General features: G+C 45.8%; 1 long non-coding RNA gene across 1 annotated transcript; it reads left to right on the top strand.

The window, feature by feature from the left end:
• The first annotated feature begins 5,657 nt into the window (after window positions 1–5,657).
• Window positions 5,658–9,810, top strand: LOC145404299 (uncharacterized). Its single transcript, XR_013898170.1, has 3 exons — window positions 5,658–5,675; window positions 7,509–7,604; window positions 9,775–9,810. It is a non-coding gene; the product is annotated as an uncharacterized LOC145404299 (long non-coding RNA).
• The last annotated feature ends 6,860 nt before the right edge of the window (window positions 9,811–16,670 follow it).

Below are 16,670 nucleotides of genomic sequence, written 5' to 3'. Positions count from 1 at the left end.
GTAAAAAGTTTACTGTAGCCATAACAGTGTCATCAACACCAGCGGCAGGCAGCCGTGTCCAGTCACATGTGTACCGCTGCTTTTGCGTGTCCTTGCACATCCATGCATTAGGTTTACATAACATTACATATTGTATTATTGTCTTAATTTGGGCTTTTTGTACTGTACTGTACTGTAAAAGTAATATACAGTACAGTATATACCATATGCCTGTACAGTACATATAGTGCACTATACAGTATACAGTGCATGAGTTACAGTGGTTGCTTAACGTCCAGATCACTTAACGTTCTGTTTTTCATAAAGTATTGTGGACGCTAAGTGGCCTATGGCTGTATGAGGGAGCTTCCTCCACTGACAAGACTACAGGCCCAGCCATGAACTTGGCTGAAAGAGGTTGTAAATCTTCACAGGTTAAAACAAGCCTGCAATAATATAACATTGGATAATGTAACAAAACATTGGCTACGGGTGCTGAAGAGTAGGTAATGTGTCAGGCTGAGGGATGTTACCCGTACTTTGTTCTGTCTATGTCTCTATCGCCAGACGCCTTAATCCTGTGACGGGTGGCCACAAACGGTGCGCCTCCGTGTTGCCCTGTCCCCCGCCATTTCACTGCCCTCCCCCAAACCCACATCCCCTACTCTCATATACAGTACCTCTCCACTCCATCCCTCCATCTCATCCTCGTCCTCCCCTACCCTATCCTCCCCCCCCATGCAGTGTGTGTGGTTAGAGAAGATTTGGAAGTGTTGCATGAGTAGTGCCATGGAAGGCTTTAGGGTTGTTTTCTTTGGGGGAGGCAGTGGCTCAGTCAGTAGAGAGGTGGCCTGCAGTCCTACCGGACCCAGGTTCAAATCCCTGCTGGGGCAGGGAACAGTTTAAGGGTTTGAATTTAATAAAAACAGACTTTACTGATCTACCAGAAGACCCGCCGACATGTCGTAAAAATACTCCTGTTAATACCAATACACCAGTCCTGCATGAGACAGCCCTAGCATGTATTCAGTATGGACGGTGGGTGTTAGCGCCGAAGTGGTGACATGTAGAGGTGTATGGTATGTAGGAGGAGGACTACTGGGCCTTGAGAGCAGGCTGTAAAGCCTATGCCCAGAGTTGGACACATAAAAAAAAAAAAAGTTGGAGTATGTTTACATGGAGTAACATCTTGATATGGTTTTTGCCTGGCTCCATTTTACATATAAATCCATTTTACATAATATCTTGAGAAACCCAACCCTTACTTAAGTATGTTACCATGGCCTGTATTTTTGTTGCTTAAGGAGTCTCCCAAACACCTCTTCCTAAGTGATTTATTTTACTTATTTCTCCTAGCTTTCCTCTTCTGCCATATTTAACTCATCCCAATATCACCATACTCTCCATAAATAGTGTAAAAAATACATTAACCAGCCATATCGAAAAACAAATCACTAAGGAAGAGGTGTTGGGCAGCCTATATGTACAGTGTAATATTGTGTTGACAGATGGAGTGGCCAACTGACTATGGCCTGCCTTGTCGCTGAACTGACAGTGTGGTTCAGCATGGCTGCCCCACCACACACTACTATCACCACCACACACTACCATCACCACCACACACCACCATCACCACCACACACCACCATCACCACCACACACCACCATCACACACCACCATCACCACCACACGACTGGTCATGCTGGTAGATGTTGACACAGGTCGCCCCTGTCAGGTCAAGGTGATGGTTGGGTAAGTCACACCATGATGCCACTTACATATTCCCTCTTTCCTTGTTTCTGAATCCCACATTACCTGTTGTACTTTTCTTTTTCCATAATTCTGGACCCCATCTTGCCCCCATTTGCAATTTTCCATATTTCTGGACCCTACCTAACCCCCATTTGCTATTTTCCATATTTGTGGACCCTATCTTACCCTCATATAACTATTTTCCATATTTCTGGATCCTACCTAACCCCCATTTGCTATTTTCCATATTTCTGGAACCTACCTAACCCCCATTTGCTATTTTCCATATTTCTGGACCCTACCTAACCCCCATTTGCTATTTTCCATATTTCTGGACCCTACCTAACCCCCATTTGCTATTTTCCATATTTCTGGACCCTACCTTAGCCCCATTTGCTATTTTCCATATTTCTGGACCCTACCTAACCCCCATTTGCTATTTTCTGTATTTCTGGACCCCCTACCATACCCCCATTTGCTATTTTCCATATTTCTGGACCCTACCTAACCCCTATTTGCTAATGAGGACTGTCTGTATTTTCCTCTTGGCCAAAGTGCCTGGAACTGACAAAATTGGCTGACAATGTTAGTGCTGTTTGGTGTTTTGGTGATGAATTGGTGGTCTGGACAGGTTTACATTCCAGAGTTAAAAAAAAAAAAAAAAATGAAGAGGGACCTGTGCAATTTATTTTTATGCCAAAACTTTTTCTCCTCTCAGTTTACCTCAGAGTCTGAAGATTTTCATTGTGACAGTTGGGTTTTTAAGCAGTCATGTATGATTTTTTTTTGAGAAACACACACTAGCAGTGACCTTTGTTGTTGTGCTGTCAGGAAAGTTGACACACAAACAGCCTACTGTATATAACATTCAAACTCCACTACCATCCCATCCAGATTTCAAGGAGTGTGTGAGTATCCTGGAGTGAAGTACGAGGTGGTGGCGCCAACGCTGGCTTCCTGAATTGACTGTGCTATCCACGGTGACCCTGGGAGCAGACACCCCTGACCACCACTATTGGCCTATCACCTTGACCCGAGGCCACGCCAGCAGGGACGTCCTGGCTTGGCTGCTGGGATCTGGGGCAGGTATAGTGGTTAAACTTTGAGATGGCTGCCACCCCCATACCAGAACTGTCACCCCTCACCCTGCTGCTGCTGCTGCTAATCTACCACACCTTTATTTAAAACTGATCCCACTGCTCGTTGGACCATTAAGGTATGTTGGTTTGTAAACTGTGACAGACACATTTGGTCTTCTCACTGAGGTTGTCCCTTGCATATTCAGTCTGTACAGTTCCTCATCTATTCCCTATCCTTGTGTGAAAATCTCGTATGTACTTTTATGCAAACTTTATTAATAATCTTGATGTTCATTCATGTTAATAATATTGTTCATTCATGTTAATAGTCCCTGTGTTCATTCATGTTAATAATATTGGTGTTCATTCATGTTAATAGTCCTGGTGTTCATTCATGTTGATAATATTGATGTTCATTCATGTTAATAGTCCTGGTGTTCATTCATGTTAATAATCTTGGTGTTCATTCATTTTTTTTTCCTAACGTAAAAATCTTGTATGTACTTTTATGCATTGCTTTAACACTTTCATTGACACTTCAGTTTACTTATTTAACTTAATGGCTGAATAAGAGTTGGGATGAATTGATGTAGTTATTTATTTATTTGTCATACACTATATCTTTCCCAACACTTCCAGAGCTGTGTACTGAGGTCAGTGGCTGCTCTGCTCAGCTGGTGCATGTTGGTGGAACATCACCCTCATCGTCGGCAGCATCAACCAATACGACATCCTGGTCATCAACCAAACCATCTTCATCATCATCCAGGTCACTGGGGTCATCTGAAGGCTGCAGCAATGAGAGGAGAGAAGAGAACAATGAAAATGGGTTCACTGCAGCACTTATGACAGTTGTATACAAGTACCTGTCTGTTGGAATGCCGCAGGCCGTACCCAACCCCCTGGCAGCACTACAGGTGATATTTACTCTATTTTGTCAGTGTAATTATTATCTTTTGTCAGTGTAATTATTATATACCGTACAAGTACCTGTCTGTTGGAATGCCCCAGGCCATACCCACCTGGCTGGCAGCATTACAGGTGATATTTATTATATTGTCAGTATAATGCACAAATCCTGCACCAGCACCACACAACACATGTAGTAGTGTCCTAAAGCACATCTGCAATGTGAACCCAATGAACTGTGGGCTGCAGCTGCCCTCCTTAGTTCACCATCCACTTTTCTGGGGATAGGGAGGGAGCTGAGGAATGTTTGTCAAACCTGGCGGTGGAGCTGACCAGTACACCACATGAAGGCATCCCTCTTTATTTACTTTACAAAGCTTAAATTTTTGTAAAATGGCATGTGTACTACATCTGTCTTCACTCAGTGTTAACAAACACTTCATAAGGAAGTCATTTAGATGGAATATCAGAGTAACAAAAACTAAACCATTTTTTAGTAAACTTAGGGAGGTTTGTTCTTGCTATTACTTGGGTTGGGACCATTATAAATACTTGCCAGTGTATCACCTCAGACATTACAACAGTTGAGACTGAATTAAGATATCAAGTATCCTGGATTTTTGTAACATGTTAGGAATAGTTTTCTGTGAACTGGTGGGTTAATCAAGGACATAAATTACTAGCCATGCGGGGAGGATGAAGAATGAGAGACTGGTTAGGACAGTGTGTGTGCATGAGGTGGAGGGGGAGACCGGGGATAAGATGGGAGGATGAACTGGAAAGATAAGTGACAGAGGAGGATATGAGTTAAGGGCAGGGCAGCCAAAGGACAGGGCAATGTGGAAGCAGTTTGTTTTTGGTCATTCCGTACAGGATTAAGGCTTCTGGCAATAGTAAGATAAATTATTACTATGTATTGCCAGCAGCATTAATCCTTTAAGGGTTACTTAACTTGTTTATGATTGTTGTTTGCAATCAGTAGCCAGAGTCAGGAGTTTGAGGATGTGGTTTCAATTCCAATAGCTTTTCTTGGGATCATTATGCATCCATTACAATAGGTATGCATTATTATAGGTCTTATGTTAATTTTGTTTGTGTGTTTTAGATATAACTAACCCTTCTTCTTGTATAAAACTGCCTCATATATAGCATAATAGGTGTATGTTGGTGGTGGTTTTACACCCAGTCCCCATTTTTGTCCACAGGTTATGTACTCTTTCATATGAACAGATTTCCATAAACATAACTACTGGTACCATCAGGAGCCCTTTTGTATTAGGGTTTTGTATGAGTAACCACATTGCCATATTGAGCAGTGCATGTGTGGATGGTAGAGAAAAGGGTGAGTGGTACCTTTAATACTTTGTAAGTGTAGGTGTTTCAGGATTTAAGAAATGCTAAAGGGTGTATGTATGAGGTGGAGCCATTATTTCATTGTTTGGTGATATATTAATAACTGGCATATGTCACTGGGTATGCTGTTTGATTGTTATACTCTCTCTTTCTGGTGGTGGGGGGGGGGGATCCTACCTCATCCCTTTTCTCTGATAGGAATTGGGGGGAGAAATTTTGGGATGCTATGTATGAACAGGCAGTCTGGTGGTATGTCAGACCTCTCAAGTTTTTATATTTACCCAAGCAGAATCAGGTCTGTATATAGCAGGATTATACAGTACTGAAAATCAGTGTAATTGCAGAGGAGTTAAAGTGACTCGTTCTCCCACAGGGCATTCGGTAAGTATCAGATCTGAGCCAGTGAGCAGGATTGTTAGTGTGGCAGGCAAAACTGATCAGCCGAGCCTCCCACTTCCTCCAACCCACCCCTCATCCCCTGGCCTGCCCATCATCCACAGTGGAGGGGCAGCAGCAACATGCAAGGCCTCTAGTGTTGCCCAAACAAGCACTGTCTCTTGGTAAACGCCTCCAGTCACTCACCGATACTTGGATGATGCAAGGTTAGTCATGTCTACCTGTGTTTGCTGTCATTGTATACAATTACCTTTGTTTGTCTGTATGTGTCCAGCAGTGTATTTATCATAAGGTAATGAAACTCCACTGATATCTGGATGATGCATAGTTTGTCAGGTGGATTTATTTACTGACAAATCTGGCATGTAATTTTTGGCTTAGTTTTTATTATTATTGTTCCATCCATCCATCATCCAATCCTACATTGCCCCATGAGGAGCGTAGGAGCCCGGGGCTAGGCTGTTGGTCCCGACATTTAAGATGAGAGTTATTATTATATAATTGTGTCTTCTTAATTGGTTTATATATATATATTTTTTATTCTTTACCTCCAGCCAAGATATCAAGAGATGTAACTGGAGGAGTTAAGTATGGATTTCAGACACTTCATGATTAGAGGTTCATATAATGCTGAAGTAAATAATCTGGCAATAGTGAGTGTATATTTAAAGAAACCACTGAAGTTTAACCTTTTGTGCTTTGGATCCATTAAACCTTTCAGTATGATGATGTATTTTTTAAAATTCATTCTTCTAACAATTTTATTGAATTGTGATGAACCACATACAGCCAAGATGCAAGTACTCTCTTAAAAAATACAGTAAATTTAAACTGTTTATGGATAATGTTTTGTGATTTGGACCTAAACCTTTCAGTATGATACTGGTGTAAATTTTTATTTATTTTTAAAATTTCTCTGACAATTTTATTGAACTGGGATGACTTCCTGTAACCAAGACGCTGATAGTACTCCCTTCAAAGTAAAATACAGTTAATGTTAATTGTCTGTGGATAATGAAAATAAATACTTTAAAGACCTCATACTGAAAGGCCCAGGTATATGGTAATATTTTTTGGTATCCACACTGAAAAATTTTTATCATCTGATCTTAGGATTGACACTTCTTTACTGGTAACTTTTCCCTAAACAGTTTTCATTACTCTTCCTCCCTCAGTGCCAGCCTCTTCCTCCTCCTCTTCTCTTAATACCAGCCCCCCCCCTTCTCTCTCTCTCTTCCCCCAGTGTTAGTAATTTCCTTCTCTTTCCTTTCTCTCTCAGTGCCAGCCCCTTTCTCCTCCCTCCACCATCACCCTCTATCTTCACAGAGACTTATCCCCTCCCCCATCTCTCTCATCTGCAGCCTTCTCCTCATCCCCCTCCTTTCTCAGTGCACTTCCCTTACACCTTGCTCCCTCCTCAGTCCCTTGTCCCTTACACCTAGCTTCTTCCTTTCTCAGTGCACATCCCCTACACCTCCTTCTCCCTCCCTCCCTCCCTCTCACTTGTAGCCCCCTACTCCTCCTCCCCTTCATTTCCCAGTGCCTACCCCTTTCTGTCTCTCTCTCTCTCTCTGCCAGCTCCTTATTCCTCCTCTTCTCTGTCTCAATGCCAGCCCCTTCCTCCTCCTCATCTCTGAGCCAGCCTCTGCCTTCTCCTTTGTGTGTGTGTGCCAGCTCCATGCTCCTCCTCCTTTCCGTCTATCACATTGCCAACCCCTTCTTCCTCCATTCTCCTCTCTCAATGTCAGCTCCACCCCCCACTCCTTTTCTCATAATGCCAGCCTCTTCCTCCACTTCCATTTCATTCTCATCTCTCTTAGTTCCAGCCTCCTCCTCCTCCCTTACTGCCAACACTTCCCTTATTCAAGAAAGAGCAACTGGTCACTTGCCTTGTAATCCAGCGTGGACTAAGGTGTGCAGACCCAGGCACCTGTGCTCCTGATGGGACACTGGAGGGTTGCATAATGGTTGAAGGAGTGGTTTTTTAACAATTTTATTATTATTTTTAACCAATTTTGTTCTGATCCCATTCACAACAGAGGTGCGAGGACACGTGATCAACTACTTTAAGGGTGAGATGGACTGCCAGTTGACACCTAAGTGTGCCGTCATACTCACCCTTCTTGATGCCCAAGGTAATTAATGTATTGAAGGTTACAGTTGTTTTTATTATGAGTAAAATACATTTTATGTCCACTTGATTAAAACTTATCTTATTCCTTCTTTATCATTTGTCTTGTTTGTGAAAGGTGAAACATTGGTTGTAATGGTGGTTGTATTTATCATTAAAAAGTTATAGTATAATAGTGGAAGGTGGGGGTGCAGTCACTCTCTCTCTCTTCCCCCTTTTTCTCTGTCCCCACCCCTTCCCCCTCCTCTGTGCTCTACTTGATGTAGTCCCCTCCCCTTGATACAATCCCCATCTCCCCCTCTCCTTGATGTCCCCATCCTCATCCCCCCTCTCTGCTTGTAGTCCCCATCCCCTCTCTCTCTACCTCATGTTGTCCCCATCCTTCCTTGTCTCCTGTGTAGTGCCCCTGAGTGACAAGTGAAATGGTTTGCAATATCCCAAATCATTTGCTATGTTGGGTGGTGGATTAGTGGGTTAAGATGCTCCAGCTGGATGGAGACTGTAAGGGTTTCATCTGAGGGGTGGGCAAGTGAGGCTGGTAACCGTTGCACCGTTGGCACTGAGTCGCTCCAGCTGCCTGTGTAATAGGCCACAAAATAGTATTAATTGTCGTTGTATCAGCATAACCCCTGGGTCCATATTCTTGTAACTTAAGGAGGCTGCCTAGCATCGTTTCCTTAGCTAATTATTTTTGGATAGGGCTGCCTGCTGTCAACTTGTATGTTATTTATGCTGAGTATGGAGGTATTGTAATGATTTAAATGACACAAGAGGATAGTAAGGAGTAATAAGCAGAATAATCACTTAGGAGAGATATTAGCCAGTTTCTAAATGATGGGCCTTGGTCATCCCCTTTCCCCCTCCAATCCTACTGTCCACCCAACTTTTTTTTTTTTTTTTTTTTTTTTTTTTTTAAAGGGTTGAGATGATTACTATCACCCCCTCTTATTACCCTAACTTGTTGGTAGGTGGGGGGACTCACCATCCACTCACTGTGTAGTGCTGCTTTGGGTGTCTGCCCTTTCCTGTCCTCCTTCCTTCCTCTTCTGTCTTGCCTTCCTTCATTCTTTCCTCTTTCTTCTGCCTGTGGGTGACTCTACACTGAGTGACAAGCCAAATGATTTCCTGTACACCAGGAAACCATTTACTGTGCTGGGTGGTAACCATTTAACCAAATTATGGCATCTGGTGGTTTAGTGGGTAATTCAGGCGCCCCAGTCAGATTGGGCCTATGTAGGTTAATATCCAAGGGGTGGTTGGGGTATAATGCACATGTAATGCCATGCAGGGATGAGTGAGGCTGGTCACTCTCATCTTATGTGTCAGGACCAACTTGCCTAGCCCTAGGCCCCTACATTCTTCATGGGGCAACATAGGGTTGGATGATGGATTGATGGATAACCCTAATTCCATTAAAACATCAGGTTAGGTAGGATCCAGAAAGAGAAAGCATATAAGTAGTATTTTGTTATTTTGTTGTATCAAGATGCTATTGAAGGATGCCTTCATGCAGTGGCACTGATATAACCATGTAGCCAGTATAGAGGGATGCCTTCATGCAGTGGCACTGATATAACCATGTAGCCAGTATAGAGGGATGCCTTCATGCAGTGGCACTGATATAACCATGTAGCCAGTATAGAGGGATGCCTTCATGCAGTGGCACTGATATAACCATGTAGCCAGTATAGAGGGATGCCTTCATGCAGTGGCACTGATATAACCATGTAGCCAGTATAGAGGGATGCCTTCATGCAGTGGCACTGATATAACCATGTAGCCAGTATAGAGGGATGCCTTCATGCAGTGGCACTGATATAACCATGTAGCCAGTATAGAGGGATGCCTTCATGCAGTGGCACTGATATAACCATGTACCCAGTCTTGTTATCCCCCGAAAAGAATGAGAATTGACTGCAAGATAAGAGCATGAAGTTCACTGGTTCACCTTCAGAGGAGCCTGGGACTACAGCACCAGGAAAAACATCATAAAGATGATGAATATGATGGCAGTATTTCTTATTATGCTGATGATCAGTTATGATCATATGATGTTTTTCCTGCTGTACTAAAACACTAGGGCCCATATTGTCATCAGTAAACTTCCTAATATCTCTACCTATGCATTTATTTTGCTTATTACTCTAGTAACACGGTGTCTCTCTCCCTACCAGGCTGCAGCAATCCACTCTCCCTGTTGTCCAAGCTCCTCAACTCACTGCTTCCAACATCTGTCACATCACTTGCTGAAGTTTTTTTTATTGGCCATAGGTAGAAGATGGTCATGCAAATACTGTAGGTGTGTTTTGTACATATAAATGGTTGTATATTAATTGAACTGGACTAAAGGGATTATGTACAGGACATTTTTACACTGAAGGTTTTGTGTGGGTGGGGGGACTATCATTTTTTTTTTTTTTTAAATCCCAGGTTAGAGTTGTAGTACATATATACAAACGGACTTATGCTTAATGCTCAGCCTGTTTCTTAGACACAGACATGAGTAGAGCTGGATCAGTGGATCTTTTTCTAAATGCTCCATTATGTGAATTTCTATTACCCTTTGCATCAGGAGGACAATTTTCTAAAGCTATTACTGGTAGTGTGAGTTGGGAGCAGGGCAGTGAAATGGTGGGGGACAGGGCAACGTGGAGGCAATTTGATTGTGGCCACCCCGAATGGGATTGAGGCATCTGGCAATAGATAGATAGATATTACTGGTACTTAATTGATGCTAAGCCATTGATGTGTGCAGACAAAAAATTAAAGTAGCTGTAACCACCTCACACTGGATGTTTACCAAGGCCATTCAGTATGGGGCACAAAATGTTTGCTTTCAGAGACAACACTGCAAAAGCCAGACAGTTTGCCATTAGTTTCTTGTGATGGCCTGAATAAGTGAGTGTAAAATAGATCCACAAAGGCTTCAGGTGTCAGAATAATAGTTTGAATGCACAACTAATACTATACAGTTTTTACCGGCACTCTAACTTGGCCTAAAATTAACATCTTTTCCATTATCACTGTACAGTACTTGTATCAAGACATTACCTAGAATATTGTGCTAGTCATGAGGAAGTGCTATGAAAATGATGTTTCTGGCATTGAACAAGAATTTCAGCCACAAAATTATGAAAATTCAGCCAGGTTAAGGTGAAGAGAGTATAGGCATGTACCATATATGTATAGTAAATGAATGTTACTTTGTAAAAATAAATTCTTGTTTATACATTTCCACAATCTTGTTTCAGTTGCCTGTCTATACCCTTTTTGCCTTAACTTGGTCCAAATTTCTTTCAGTCTTCTGTCTTTGTGCTAAGTACTGTTTGGAGTACAGCCGTATGTGATGTTGGTATTGTCAGTCAGTTAAACCATTGGTCTGTATCACTGTATAATGTAAGTATTAATGTACAATGTAACACTGAAGTTGCCATTACTAAAGCTGGCAGCAAAATAGTATCAGCATATGGAAAGACATCAAAACTTAGAGAATTTATGCATAAAAAAAAATATATATATATATATATTGTGGACCAAATAATTATATTGCAGTGGCATCTTTAGTATTACATATTACACACTGTTTAGTTAGACCTTTACACTGTGTTAATAGGTTTACCCCCTACATCTTATGCAGGAGAGAGAGGCAGGGTACACAGAAGGGGAAATGGGATGTGTGTGTGTGTGTGTGTAATTCACCGGGTTGGTCAGGATCACTTGATGGTCGTGATGGTCAGCTTTTACCCTCCCGGAAGGGAGCTGAGAGCTCATATAGTCCGATCTAAGGGCAAGGCTGTGACCTTCACATACGGACACATCCATCCCCTTGCTCTAGGGGGACAGTAACCACCCACATCGTCAGTGAAGCTTTTCACAACCTGAGCGAGGTGCGAACTCCCGTCTAACAGATGGCAAGCGAGAACGTTAGTGTGTGTGTGTGTGTGTGAGAGAGAAAGAGAGAGAGAGCACATACCATTAGTAAGGGGAGATGGTTGTGTGTGTGTGTGTGTGTGTGTGTGTGAGAGAGAGAGAGAGATACAAATAACAAGGGGAAATGGAATTGTATGTGTGTGTGTGTGAGTTAAGGGGGAGATGTATGATAAAGGGATATGAGAGAGAGAGAGAGAGAGAGAGAGAGAATTATGGGGGTCAGGTATGATAAGGGGAGAGAGAGAGAGAGAGTTACAAGGGGTGGGGTTCTTTCCTCAATTTATGGCCCAGATAAAATACAAAATGCTTTCCGTGCACTCACCCACGCCATATGAAGATATAATACTGGATGGTTTAGTAGTAGTAGTAGTAGTGGCAGTAGTAGTAGCAGTAGTAGTAGTAATAGTAGTTCATCTGAAATGTGAACCCAGTGGACTGCAGGCTGGAATTATTGTGCACTGCTGATTATTATTTTCCCATCAATCACCAGTAATTTATCACTAAATTGTCTCAGATGTCCTGCCCATACCCCATACCCCCGTCACCCTGTCTATCCTGCCCTCACACCCCCTCTCTCACTCTCCTACCCAGACTGTCTTCCCTTTATCAATACCGAGATTGGAAAATAATCAGTTACACAATAATTGCAGCCTTTAGCCCACTGGGTTCACATTTCAGATGAACTTGTGGCTAGAACTACTACTACTACTCCTAAAACCATCCAGTATTGTGTCTATATGGAGTGGTCGAGTCCACAGAAAGTATCTTTGATTTTTTTTGAGTCATGAATTGAGAAAAGAATTCCCCCCCCCCCCCGTGTGACTCTCTCTCTCTCTCTCTCTCTCTCTCCACTAACACATCTCCCCCTTCATTATTTACATGCTTTTTCACAGCCCTGAACCTCATATACAATGTACCTTGAATGTAACGTGTTGAACACTGGAGTACAAAATAAAGTGGTGGCAATACTACCTACCCTGTTTCCTGTATCCTCTGTAGTAGTGTACAAGACAATACTTACCGGGCCCAGGGATGAACAGGGGGGAATGACGCCTTGGTGTTCACCACTGGTAAAATTAGTTCACATATTTTCTACCAGATGGCAGCACTGGTTAGTTCACATATTTTCTACCAGATGGCAGCACCAGTCTTCTCAGGAACAGCAAAACATAAGCCCCCTTCCCTGTGCAACCAAAAATAGTTCAAAGGATGACCAATAGATGGCAGCACTGGTAAAATTAGTTCACATAGTTGCCAACAGATGACGCCACCGTCGAATCCGATAGGCGACGGTGGCGCCATCTACCAGGCTAAAAATCAGGGGGGGGGCCATCAATAGGGCATCATAAGGCCCGGGTGTTGAGCAGTGGTACAAGCTTCCAATTTTTGCCACCAGGTGGCAGCACCAGTCTTCTCAGGAACAGCGAAACATAAGCCCCCTTCCCTGTGCAACCAAAAATAGTTCAAAGAATGACCAATAGATGGCAGAACTAACAATGGTGCTGCCATCTATTGGTCCTCCTTTGAACTATCTTTGGTTGCACAGGGAAGGGGTCTTATGTTCTGCTGTTCCTGAGGAGACTGGTGCTGCCACCTGGTGGGGAAAATCGCAAGCTTGTACCACTGCTGAACACCCGGGCCTTATGATGCCCTATTGCTAAATCCCGCAGCTCACCAAATTTTTTTTTCGCTCTCCCATATTTTGGAATTGAAACACAGAAGACGACTTTATTTGCACAGGCGAAAATATTATTAAAAAAAGACTACATAAAAAAACAAAAACAAAAACAAAACCGCGTGGAAAAGCTGGAACAGAATACATATCACATCATCGGCTCTTCAGGCCGATGATGTGGACGAGGAGGAAGAGGAGGAGAAGGGGGAAGGAGGACGAGGAGATGGGGATGGGGGGAAGAAGAGAAGGGGGAGGGAGGACGAGGAGGAGGAGGAGATGGGGAGAGGGGAAGACGAGAAGGGGAAGAGGGGGAGGAAGTTGGCACTGAGAGGTGGAGGAACAGGAGGAGGAGGAGGAGGTTGGCACTGAGGGAGAAGAGGAGGAGGTTGGCACTGAGGGAGAGGAAGAGGAGGAGGTTGGCACTGAGGGAGAGGAGGAGGAGGAGGAGGTTGGCACTGAGGGAGAGGAGAAGGAGGTTGGCACTGAGGGAGAGGAGGAAGAGGTTGGCACTGAGGGAGAGGAAGAGGAGAAGGTTGGCACTGAGGGAGAGGAAGAGGAGGAGGTTGGCACTGAGGGAGAAGAGGAGGAGGTTGGCACTGAGGGAGAGGAAGAGGAGAAGGTTGGCACTGAGGGAGAGGAAGAGGAGGAGGTTGGCACTGAGGGAGAGGAGGAGGAGGAGGTTGGCACTCAGGGAGAGGAGGAGGAGGAGGTTGGCACTCAGGGAGAAGAGGAGGAGGTTGGCACTGAGGGAGAGGAGGAGGAGGTTGGCACTGAGGGAGAGGAGGAGGAGGTTGGCACTGAGGGAGAGGAAGAGGAGGAGGTTGGCACTGAGGGAGAAGAGGAGGAGGTTGGCACTGAGGGAGAGGAAGAGGAGGAGGTTGGCACTGAGGGAGAGGAGGAGGAGGAGGTTGGCACTGAGGGAGAAGAGGAGGAGGTTGGCACTGAGGGAGAGGAGGAGGAGGAGGAGGCTTGCACTGCGGGAGAAGAGGAGGAGGAGGAGGTTGGCACTGAGGGAGAAGAGGAGGAGGAGGAGGTTGGCACTGAGGGAGAGGAGGAGGAGGAGGAGGTTGGCACTGAGGGAGAGGAGGAGGAGGAGGAGGAGGTTGGCACTGAGGGAGAAGAGGAGGAGGTTGGCACTGAGGGAGAGGAAGAGGAGGAGGTTGGCACTGAGGGAGAGGAGGAGGAGGAGGAGGCTTGCACTGCGGGAGAAGAGGAGGAGGAGGAGGTTGGCACTGAGGGAGAAGAGGAGGAGGAGGAGGTTGGCACTAAGGGAAAAGGGGAGGAGGAGGAAGATGGCACTGCAGGAGAGGAGGAGGAGGTTGGCACTGAGGGAGAAGAGGAGGAGGAGGTTGGCACTAAGGGAGAGGAGGAAGAGGAGGAGGTTGGCACTGAGGGAGAGGAGGAGGAGGAGGAGGTTGGCACTGAGGGAGAGGAGGAGGAGGTTGGCACTGAGTGAGAGGAGGAGGAGGTTGGCACTGAGGGAGAGGAGGAGGAGGTTGGCACTGAGGGAGAGGAGGAGGAGGAGGAGGAGGTTGGCACTGAGGGAGAAGAGGAGGAGGTTGGCACTGAAGGAGAGGAGGAGGAGGTTGGCACTGAGGGAGAGGAGGAGGAGGTTGGCACTGAGGGAGAGGAGGAGGAGGAGGAGGTTGGCACTGAGGGAGAGGAGGAGGAGGAGGAGGTTGGCACTGAGGGAGAAGAGGAGGAGGTTGGAACTGAGGGAGAGGAGGAGGAGGAGGAGGAGGAGGAGGAGGAGGAGGTTGGCACTGAGGGAGAGGAGGAGGAGGAGGAGGTTGGCACTGAGGGAGAGGAGGAGGAGGAGGAGGTTGGCACTGAGCGAGAAGAGGAGGAGGAGGAGGTTGGCACTTAGGGAGAGGAGGAGGAGGAGGTTGGCACTTAGGGAGAAGAGGAGGAGGAGGTTGGCACTTAGGGAGAGGAGGAGGAGGAGGAGAAGAAGGCTGGCACTGAGGGAGAAGAGGAGGAAGGTTGGCACTGAGGGAGAAGAGGAGGAGGAGGTTGGCACTGAGGGAGAAGAGAAGGAGGAGGAAGATGGCACTGCAGGAGAGGAGGAGGAGGTTGGCACTGAAAGAGAAGAGGAGAAGGTTGGCACTGAGGGAGAAGAGGAGAAGGTTGGCACTGAGGCAGAAGAGAAGGTTGGCACTGAGGAAGAAGAGGAGAAGGTTGGCACTGAGGGAGAGGAGGAGGAGGCTGGCACTGAGGAAGAGGAGGAGGAGGCTGGCACTGAGGGAGAGGAGGAGGAGGAAGCTAGCACTGAGGGAGAGGAGGAGGAGGAGGAAACTAGCACTGAGGGAGAGGAGGAGGAAGCTAGCACTGAGGGAGAGGAGGAGGAGGAAGCTAGCACTGAGGGAGAGGAGGAGGAGGAAGCTAGCACTGAGGGAGAGGAGGAGGAGGAAGCTAGCACTGAGGGAGAGGAGGAGGAGGAAGCTAGCACTGAGGGAGAGGAGGAGGAGGAAGCTAGCACTGAGGGAGAGGAGGAGGAGGAAGCTAGCACTGAGGGAGAGGAGGAGGAGGAAGCTAGCACTGAGGGAGAGGAGGAGGAGGAAGCTAGCACTGAGGGAGAGGAGGAGGAGGAAGCTAGCACTGAGGGAGAGGAGGAGGAGGAAGCTAGCACTGAGGGAGAGGAGGAGGAGGAAGCTAGCATTGAGGGAGAGGAGGAGGAGGAAGCTAGCACTGAGGGAGAGGAGGAGGAGGTTGGCACTGAGAGGGGGTAGGTTTAGGAGGAAACTGACACTGAGAAGGATCAGGATTAGGATAAGGAGGCTGGCACCGAGAGGGGGGTAGGATTAGGAGGAGGTTGGCACTGAGGAGGGTAGGATTAGGAGGAGGTTGGCACTGAGGGGAGGAAGGATAAGGATTAGGAGGTTGGCACTAAGAGGGTAGGATTAGGATTAGGAGGTTGGCACTGAGGAGGGTAGGATTAGGAGGAGACTGGCACTGAGAGGGAGGTTGGATTAGGAGGTTGGCACTGAGGAGGGTAGGATTAGGAGGAGACTGGCACTGAGGGGAGGAAGGATAAGGATTAGGAGGTTGGCACTGAGAGGGTAGGATTAGGATTAGGAGGTTGGCACTGAGAGGGTAGGATTAGGATTAGGAGGTTGGCACTGAGAGCATAGGATTAGGATTAGGAGGTTGGCACTGAGAGGGTAGGATTAGGATGAGGAGGAGGTTGGCACTGAGAGTGGGTAGGATTAGGATTTGGAGGTTGGCACTGAGGAGGAAGGAGGCAACTCACCAAGAGGTGTGTTGTGTTCCAGGGCGGCTTAGTCTGCTGGTGTGGGCGTGGGTGTCGCAGTGCGGGTGCTGAAATGAGGGAATTGTAAATTGAATACCTATTAATTACACACACACACACACACACACACACACACACACCTTAACACCCTATTGCATGCTGTTTATGCCTCATCATGTATTTCGTTACCTGACTCGTCCTACCAGCACACAAGT

This window comes from Coenobita brevimanus, chromosome 63, assembly GCF_032717465.1.
Source record: "Coenobita brevimanus isolate Jiangsu-jjx chromosome 63, ASM3271746v2, whole genome shotgun sequence".
Lineage (NCBI taxonomy): Eukaryota > Metazoa > Arthropoda > Malacostraca > Decapoda > Coenobitidae > Coenobita > Coenobita brevimanus.
The sequence above is the reverse complement of the archived record's forward strand: the minus strand, read 5'-3'. Positions and strand labels throughout refer to the sequence as shown.